Genomic DNA, 9674 nt, shown 5'->3' with positions numbered 1-9674 from the left:
CGGAAGAGCGTTGCATGCAGCAGGAGCGGGAGCAGCCTCTCGGAAATTGCTGCATTAGGTTAATTAAGATTTTATTCATGCCTTCGGAGCCGCGCTGCCACGGCGGTGATGCAGCACGACACGCACCGCGCTGCACCACTGTGAAGTTACACAGGGGTGCCCGCGCTCCCCTCTGCGTGTGACCGTGCGGGCACACCTGCGCAGGTGCTGCCTGCAATGGTTCTGGATAGGGACGGGATTTGTGGTTTTGTTACGGAAAGTGGGTTTTTATTGAATAGAACAGAAACCATCCCTCGCTCCACCATCCACCTGCCCACCTCCGATCCACCTGCCGATGCATGCACTTGCGGGCCGCTCGCGTCCCGGTCTCCCGCGCCCCTCCGCATCCCGCGGGCTCCGTCCCCCCCCTCCCCGCTCCGCTCGGGGGATGCCGCGGGCCGCCCCCCGCCCCTGCCGGGGAGCACCCACCTGGCGAAGGCGCGGCGGGCCGGCAGGGGGCGAGGGGCCGCCTCCCGGCGCGGGGGGCGCGGGCGAAGCCATCTTCGGCTCCTTCCCGCCGCCGCCCGCCTCCTCTCAGCCCCCCGCGGCCGCCACCATGCCGGGGACCCGCGGGTGACCTTCGCGGGGCGGCCGCTGCGGCGCGGGGCGGCGGGTGGGTGGGGGTGCGGGAGGCAGCGGCCGCGCTCCCGATGGATGAGCTCACGGACACATCGGCGGCTGCCGGCGGGCGGCGCGGGCGGAGGACCCGCCTCGTCCCCCCCCCGCCACACACACCCCCCCCGGTACACCCCACCCGCGATCACACCCCCGCACACACAGACACAGCTCCTGCACATCTGCCCGCCACCCTTCCACACACGCCCCACGCGTGCTGAACGCGCGGGGGCTTTTGTTTTAAGTGACACCGTAGTGTTGAACCTTCCCCCTTCGGCTCCAAGTGTCAAAATACAGGGATAAACCCGCGGCTCAGGGTTGTAGAGAAACGCGGGTATCCGCAGCTGTGATTGTCTTCATATCCCACCCTCTGCTCGCAGGGCTTTAAATCCCCGAGCGCCTTTTGGGCATTATCTGGTAGGATAATGAATGAGGGAGAATTCTTCCCTGCTGCCTACATTGATATATTTTAAGGCCGGGGGAACCCTATAATCAGAGAGCCTATCTCCCACATACGACAAGAATTTCTGCGAATACAATTTCCCTGGAAAACAAACCCCAAACAGCTGGTGAAGCTACAATATACACATCAGGAAACCGATTTAAAATAACAAAGTTACGATATATTCATTCCATCCCTAGGCAAGTGGTTCCAATAACTAATGACACTAATGTATCTCCAAATTTCAACCATGGGAGCTCACTACACCCTTGCCTCCCTTCCTGCCCAAGGAAACCTTCGCTCATTCACATTTAAATGTGGCACCATGTCACAGATCCTCACCAAAATCCCTGTCTCCGTAACAGAGCAATCTGCTATTAAAACAAATTATGCCCTTATTCAGCAGAGAATGAATTTGCTGCTTCACTCAAGTTCCTTTCCAAAAATAGTTTGTTCTTTAGCACGAGGTGTTGGAAAGCTGTTAATCAACATTTATTCCCCTGCAAAAGTCGTAAAGATGCCCTGTCCCAGTCTGTGTCAGCGCATCAGCCTTCCTGCATCCCAGTGCCATCCGCTAAAACTAGCCCTGGGAAGCACACACTGCAAAGTCGCCATGATTTCCAGTGCATTAGGGAGATGCTAAATTTACTCCAACCTGCTAATTAATTTAACAACTACTTAGTCGCGTAAGCATCGGGATTTAGCCAATACCTTTAAGCCCCACCTCCAGCTCCCTGTCCCTACATCCATTCCCTGCTGATGCATTGGCAGCCTTTCGTAACACCTGGCATGTCTTTTGCCAAACAAGAGCCACCGGCTGTGTGAAGGGAAAGCACCGGTATTCCTCACTTGTGGAACACTGCAGGTGCAGAGGACATTTTTCCAGATCCATATAAAAGAAAGGTTTCACCTGCTTGCCTTTCTTCTATTACCACTCTCCATCTCCTGGGACATTCAGGAGGAACATGTGTCCAAGTGACCTCTGTCACACAAGGGCACATCTCAGATCCTGCCACAATGCCTTGCGCACAACCAACAGGTTTATTCCTGGGAAGTACCAGCACATCTCCAGCCTGCTTCAGGCTGGCAAGTGAGCTCAGGAACTCCAGGGCCACAGACAGAATGGATGGATCTGGATGACGAGGAAGCCTGAGAAGTAATAACAGCTGGTAATTGGTGATGGGAATCGGAGACTTTGTTATTGAGAAGGGTGGAGCAGACGGAGTTAGTGGAAAACCAAGTCCCAGGAGAGAGGAAAGCCGTATTCTGGCCACGACCACATGTCCTGTATTTAAAGATTTTATTGGAGGGTGTCTCCCAGGGAAGCTTGGAACACTGTTCCTGCTCACAGTCAGAACTAGGTTTCCCTTCTGGTTTCTTCCAAATCCGTTTTACCGCTTACTTCCAAAATAATCAGGCTTTTTTGCTCCTTTCTTATCTCCCAAACCTTTGCCAGGTAAAGGGCTTTCCGCACCTGGGCACTCAAGTACAACCCATTCCAAGAATAGAGCTGCTGGAGAAGAAATCAAGGACATAATGAAATTCCCAAGATTTCCTAGAAAGTTAATCTAATGGGGAGAGGCTCCCACCATTTCCAGCATAACCCTCTTTTCCACCACTGCTCTGGCTTAGTGTTCTCACATCAGAGGTACAAAAGTGGGCCAAAGGCAAGAGGAAGATGCCTGGTAGGAAAAACACCGGCTCCAGTTCTGAATGGCCTCAGCAAGGACAGATGATCCCCTCTCCTGTCCCCACCAAGGCTCCTTGAATGCCATGTTTCCAAGGCAGGCTCCTTAGCTTTGGCTTCAGCCACAGCTCCGTGCCAGCAGGAGCTGTCGATGGCACTCGAAGAGGAATGCAAAGGGAAGCAGAAGGAAAAAATCTTGACTAAAAATTAGATGCAGTGCAGAGTGGCTGTGATTTTCAGGACCGCCTAAGGGACTTGGACGACCAATTCCTACTTAATTTGGCATTATAATTTTCTAGGTACCCTTGAAACCTCTGCCAAGACTTAGGAACCGTTCATTTCCACGTCCAGCTCGGGGGAGCAGTCTGTTCTATCCCAACACACAGTACAAGCTTCACCTTAATGAAGAAAACCACTTTTCTGCTCCAAGTATTGAGTTTTTGCGATGACATCTCTTTCTAAGCCACCCTTGTGTCCTTGAAGAGATTGTTTCTATATTTCGATATTAACTCTAATATTGTTCCATTTCTCATTGATATCTGCAGATCCTGGATTAAAGTTCATTCCTGTACACAGCCTGCTAACAGACCTCCAGCCTTGTTCCCATCAGTTAGAGTGCTCTCCCCTCTGCCTAGAGTTAGAATCTCCCCTTGGCACAGCTTTGCCCTTTCACCTGCTTTTCCACTTGGGCAGTGATTTTACACTCCAGTTCCTTTTGGATGAACTGCCCCGAACATTCATGGAACTGATTTTCTCAGTGAAATATTTCTAGTATCAGGCTCTAAGCACTCTACTGTGATCCTGTAAGCAGGCTCAGAGCTCAGGGTTTCCCGAGGGATATTATTCCTGGGCACAAATACCAGAGACCAGGTTACTGAGCCTCCTGACTTTGTACCTGACATAAGGACCACGACTTCCTGCCTGCTGATGCCGCTCAGGGTGGTCAGTGCCCTGGTATCAGAACAATCAGCAGAGAATTAACAGCGAGGTAACAGATAAAGGAGCTCGACCTCATCCTTGCCAGTCACTGTGTGAGGGGAACGATGCTGTGTGTTACATCTGCAGATCATCAGCTGTCACGCCCGTGCCAGATGAAGACAAAATTTGAGTGCTGCAGCAAGCAGCATGGCTGCTCCTTCTTGTCATGCCTCTATTGCTTTTTCATTTTACAGCAACAACCCCTCTGGATAAGAGCCCTCTTCTGATTTTGCTAAACGTGACAGGCAAAAAGCTGAGCTGAATTCTCACCTATAATCACTCAATTCTGTTAAAAACCATCAAGCCATACTTCCCAAAGGTCTGCCAGTGAGCCAGGCTGCAGGATGTCTGTGTGGCTGATGCCTGGCAGCTCTGCAGCACGGGCACGCAGTGCGATGCGCCGCCTCGGGAAATCAGCCGGTGCGGCGGGGAGGAGAAGAGTGCTGCCTGCAGACAGGTCTGCACACAAAGCGGGAGCACCATGGAAACTGCCAGAGAACAAAGGCGCCACAGAAAGGGTCGGAGCGGCGAGCCGTGCCAGAACCTGCGAGGAATGCCCGAAATACTTCTCTGTGCCTGGTGCGTTCACCTCCCAAAGCCGCAGCCCCCGCCACGCAGAGCTGAACTGGGGCTGCCCAGGGATTGCAGCAGGCTCTGGGCTTCACTTCCTCACCTCTGATCAAGAAAAGTAGGAATCGTGACAAGCAGATTCCACAAGGACTGTGTTTTCTATCTCCAAGGTGATGATGTAAAGTAGGGCAGCCCGCAGGGAATACACAGAAAAAGCATTTACTCTTCAGTAAGGACTGGAAAAGAGCCTACTAGAAGGGATAATAAGCAGGAGTTAAAAGACGTACTTTGGACTCCAGAGGCCATGGGGCTATTTCAGGGAACTTTCAGCATCTGTTTTCCCCATTTTTTTCCTCTTCCAAGTGCCAGCTGCTGGAGATGTGTGCTGAGTTCAAGGAAACCTCAGTCCCACTGGGTATATGGCTGCTCTGACTTGTTCTTCCTTTTAACATCTGCTGTTAGCCAAATCTTCATCCAGTTTGCTTTAAGACAAGTGCATGGAGTGATACCAGCACACTGCAGCTAAGGAGTCTGTACTGTACAGCAGGATTCAGACTCTAGCAGGAAGAAGACAACACACCAAGCCCAACATCCATCATCTCCTCTAGTTCAGGAAGTGCTGAAACATGATGTAACTGTAGCTTTTAGTCTAAAAATCCTGATGGATAACAACAGTGTTTACTCCTAAGATGGAGTGGTATTTATAGATCTAGTGGGTTTTCCCCATTTGTATGCCCCTGACAAGCACCAGGAAACAACCCCTAGCAATTCCCACACTGCTTGTAATGATGTTGAAAAACCACGGCATGACATTGCCAGTCCTTTTTCCTCTCCAGTGGCTCCGAGTCTCAGTGACAGATGAATACAAAACAGATGGGATGGTGGCAGAACCTCATCGGATGGACCTGATGGGCCTCAAGCTGCCTGTGCTATTGCATAGATTAGTGTCACATTATGCTGGGCTTTGTACTTTGATACTGAAAGCCACAGACTGGCTTTATTCTTTTGTCTTGTCCTGTCCAAATGTCAAGATCCCCATTTTGCTTTTGATATTACGCAGAAGATATACTTTAGAAGCTGCATCTATATTACTCTGCATCAACTTTCTGTGCTAAGCTTCAAAATAGCAGAAGAGACTCCTGTGCTGGGTGAAAGGCTTCTTGAACTGCTGCATTTAAAAAATCAGACCAAAAAACTCTAAGCAAGTATTTGGTCTCACTAGATTTTTGTCATGTATGCTTCTCAGACGGCTATTATCTCATGTAACTATTTAATAGCCATATTAATTTGGAAATATCTGTATTTGGCCACAGCAACACATCTGACATAGCCACTCAGTCCGTGAGACCCCTGTGAGCTGTTTGAGAGCATCTACAGCAGAGCCATCTCACTGTAAAATAACATCTCTTCTCTCTGACGCAATAGCTCCTTGCCTTTTCCACAGCAGACACGGGATGTTCCCGAGAGACACTCACTGCAGTCACACAATGGAGCCAGCTTGCTGAGCCCACAACTATCAGTCAGACTCTCCATGGCCCTTGGCTGCATGTGCAGCTCTCTGCAGAAGGGTCTGCCCTGCCTTTGCATAGAGCCACCATCATGTCCTTCTCAGGAAACATCGTGGTATGCTAGGAGAGGTGAAGGCCAAAAAACTGGAAAGCTGATTTCATTGGGAAGCAGAGTTGCTTGATCAAGCTGGTGTTGTCAGAGCAGTCTGGCGAGTCGTCTCCTCTCCGGAGGCTTCCGGTCTGCCTTTAGGCATGATGCAAACCCCAGGAGAACAGCTCCCCTGTGGCACACTGTCACTTCTCATCCCCATCACAGCTAAAGCCAGACAGGGCTGAGACATGAGGAAAAAAACTCAAAAAAACTGGTCTTAAAATTAACCCTTTGAATGTGGGTCAGGACCTCTCTGGATGAGGCAGCCATGGAGATTTGGAAAGGCCAAAATCAGAACCACTGTGGTGAGACAGGTTGATGAACATCGGCCCACACAGCAGGACACACTGTCTGCCATCCAGCAGCCTTCCCACTGGGAGAGTGGAGACAGAGACGATTTTCTGGGCAAGCTGTCTCTTTCCAGTGCAGAATGCCAGCAGAACAGTTATTACCTCTCACAGCCATACCTCCCCCATTGTGAACGCTCCAGCCGCCCCTTTCCAATAAAAACTCCTCAGGAAGCTCCCCAAGGAAAGGCTCTCTCTTCTGCATGCACCACTCAGCTACCAGTTGCTTTGATCCATTTGAATTTCCCTTAATATTGTTGCTTTTGCACAACAAAAGAAATTGTATCTATATATATATATATATATTTATATACACTTAATCTAGGACAAAATAAATGTGGAGCTCCCAACCAACAAAGCAAGACAGTAGAAGCTTAAAAGAGTGGGAGGCACTGTCATGTCTCCCTAAAGGCAAGATTCCAACCCAGCAACAAGCTACGTGCCCATGGTAAAACACTCGGACAACAAATGGGATATGAAATACAGCACAGGAGTGGTAATCACGGCACCTGAAACAGGGGAGATGGTGCCAAATTAAGGCTTAAAAGCTGCAAAGTGGCTCTGCGTGTGTCTCCCTGCTGGAAGCTGCGGATGACCCGCTCTCCACTGCGGCTGTACCTATGTATAGTTGTCCTGAGGGAAAGAGGTGGCTATAGAAACACATCTACAGCAGCAGCCTAAACCCAATTAGGCTACACAGCTGCATGTTTCAACACCCAAACAACTTGCAATATTTTGCCTTGATTCTGATCATGTTACTCTGGTTGTTCCATCAGTAAGAGCCTTGCAAAAGGACACGGATCAGAGCTGGAGAGTTTCAGACATGCTGGTGGGTCAGGAGGTGATGAGAGTTGGAGAGAAAGGCGTTCACCTTTAATCCTGGCAGCCAGTGGCAAAGAGAGAAGGAATAGGCATAAAAGGAAGACAGTAAAGGAAAAGGAAGACTGCGTAAATCAGTAAGAAATGGGAAATTAATTTCATCTTGCTTAATTTTTTCAAGAAACTGTGGTTTTTCCACAGTAATTTCAAAAATTACTTTGGTGCATACACAGACTGGAACCAACAGGTCAAGTAAACTTTGTGCACATGGAAAAGGCTGTCCAGGTTAAACCTTGCAAGAAGTTACCCACTGAGGCACCAGATATGATCGGCAAGATCTGAGGGAACGGCTCCATTTCCCAAATACTCACCAAACTAATACTGCACAAAGCACCAGGTAACAAAAGGCCACTTTTTGTAACAGAACCATGTTTCAGTGTGTAACAAGTAAGGGAAACGGAAGAACCAGCCATGGTGGGGCAAAAACAAACCAAAACAGGGAAGAAAATTGCATCAGGCATGGAGATAAAAAGGTATACAACTGTATCTGCTCCATACCTCATTCAGGGGGTAGGAGAAATAGACCATTTTTCTTTCCCAAAATACAAGTACACAGCTTCATCTCCGGGGTAGTCCGGCTGTCCCCGGCACTGTTTGTGCCTCCAGCCCAAGACAGCTGGAGCAGCTTTGCCCTCTGCTGGTCCCTGGAGGACCCTCAGCCCAGCCCAGGCAGGAGCCTCCCTGTCCTATAGACACCTCCCGGGGCTGCCACCCTCACCCCCGGCCTTCCCAGGCCGTCAAAGCAAGGATTAGATACAGCAAGAGACTGGAGGAATTGTCAGCTGAGTGAGGGTAGTGACACCCCAGAGGAAATGAAAAGTCTGGGAAAAGAGTAAAAAAAACCCAAAACCCTCTAACTATGATGGAGCTGAAGTCCCTGCTCCAGCCCAGAATGATAAAAGGGATAGTTAAACAACCTTAATTAAATCACACCGTACTGGAAGGTGTTTCCCATCATACTCCTCACTGCATTCCAAGTGCATTCTTTCACACAAATCATCAGGATTGCACACTGCAAGGAAACATTTGGAAACAGCATTCCTGGCAACCAGCTGCCTCCACGGGGTGCCCAAGGCCACAGAAGAGAGACCCCAGGTAGCCCCCTGTGCCCACAGAGACACCACTCACTCCCCAGTGCCAGAGCTGGTTTGCCCCTTCCTTTCACCCCTCTCCCACGTTTTCCCTCTTCAGGAGTTTGTTTGCTTCCACTCAAAATGCCACAAGGCGAGAAAAGCACTGCAGTGTTTGTCCAGCACAAAACCAGTCACCTTGGCAACGGCCAGCAAAGCTTTCCCAGCTTCTCCTACTTCTTTTTCTCCTGGTTTTGCCGGGATTGGCGTGACTTGGGTGACAGCTACGAGTGCCAAGTATGCCGTCAGCACCAGTCCCGGCAAAGGCAGGCATGAATACAAGAGCTGGCCTGGCTCTGCTGTAAACTTGTAAAAGGGCAACTTGGGTGCTGCCAAGTCCCCTGGGAACTGGCAACTTCCTTACGCCATCCACAGCAGCCTCATCACTTGTAGGTAACTGCATTACTGCCTCACTCAGGCAATCTCAAAGTCAGCCAAGCATACCTGATCTAATTATTTTTCCAGCACTCAGCAGCATTATTCCCATGATTTAATCCTGCCCGGGATCATTAGACACCACGGTACCGTTAAGGAAGCAATTATGACACTGACCTATGTTTTCAGGGACTTGGGCAGGCAAATGCCTTTGTCATCTATCAGACGGTAATTTTCTAATGTGATTTAGAGCCTCTCTAGAAAAAGGTAATTTACTTACCAGCTGGCTTTCAAGGATGCCTTGAAGTTGGATTTAAACTAGGGTACAGTAAGGATCTTAAGGGGGAAAAACCCCCAAAACACAAGTATTAGCTGTGTAAAATAAACCAGCAGAACAGGCTTGCTCCAGGTGATGGTAGGATGAGGACAGCCAAACAAACATTAACCAAAGGTGCAAAATCAAGTGTAAAAAGGCCTTTCCAGACTGCAGGGACAGGTAGAAAAGGACAGTGGGGTACCAGCATCATGCTTGTGAGTGGGATACTGTGCTGAGTGGGGGCCACTGGCTACTAAAAACCAGCAGGTCCAGTAATCCTGGAATACCAGGCATGTGTTCTGCTAAAACCAGTCCTGCTGCCGCCATGCAGTCTGCAACTCATGGAAGAGAGGTATAAATACGAGTGCTAAAAATAAATTCAGATTCAGTGCTGGGTCACAAAGAGCAGAATCAATGCTGAGTTCTGCTCCAGGCAGATGGATGGTAATGTAATGATGTTATTTCAAAAAACACTCAGTCCCAGGAGACAGAAAAAATCAGCAACAACAAAGGAGCACTCCAAGGTTACAAATTCCTATAATTTTACAGTATCATCCTGAATTTTTAAATAAAAAGTATTTCTTGGGGAAGAAGAAAGGAAAAAGTCAGTGTGGGAAGTTCTAGAGGTCAAACAAAG

Source organism: Corvus cornix, chromosome 4, assembly GCF_000738735.6.
Source record: "Corvus cornix cornix isolate S_Up_H32 chromosome 4, ASM73873v5, whole genome shotgun sequence".
NCBI lineage: Eukaryota > Metazoa > Chordata > Aves > Passeriformes > Corvidae > Corvus > Corvus cornix.
Note: the sequence above shows the minus strand (reverse complement) of the source record.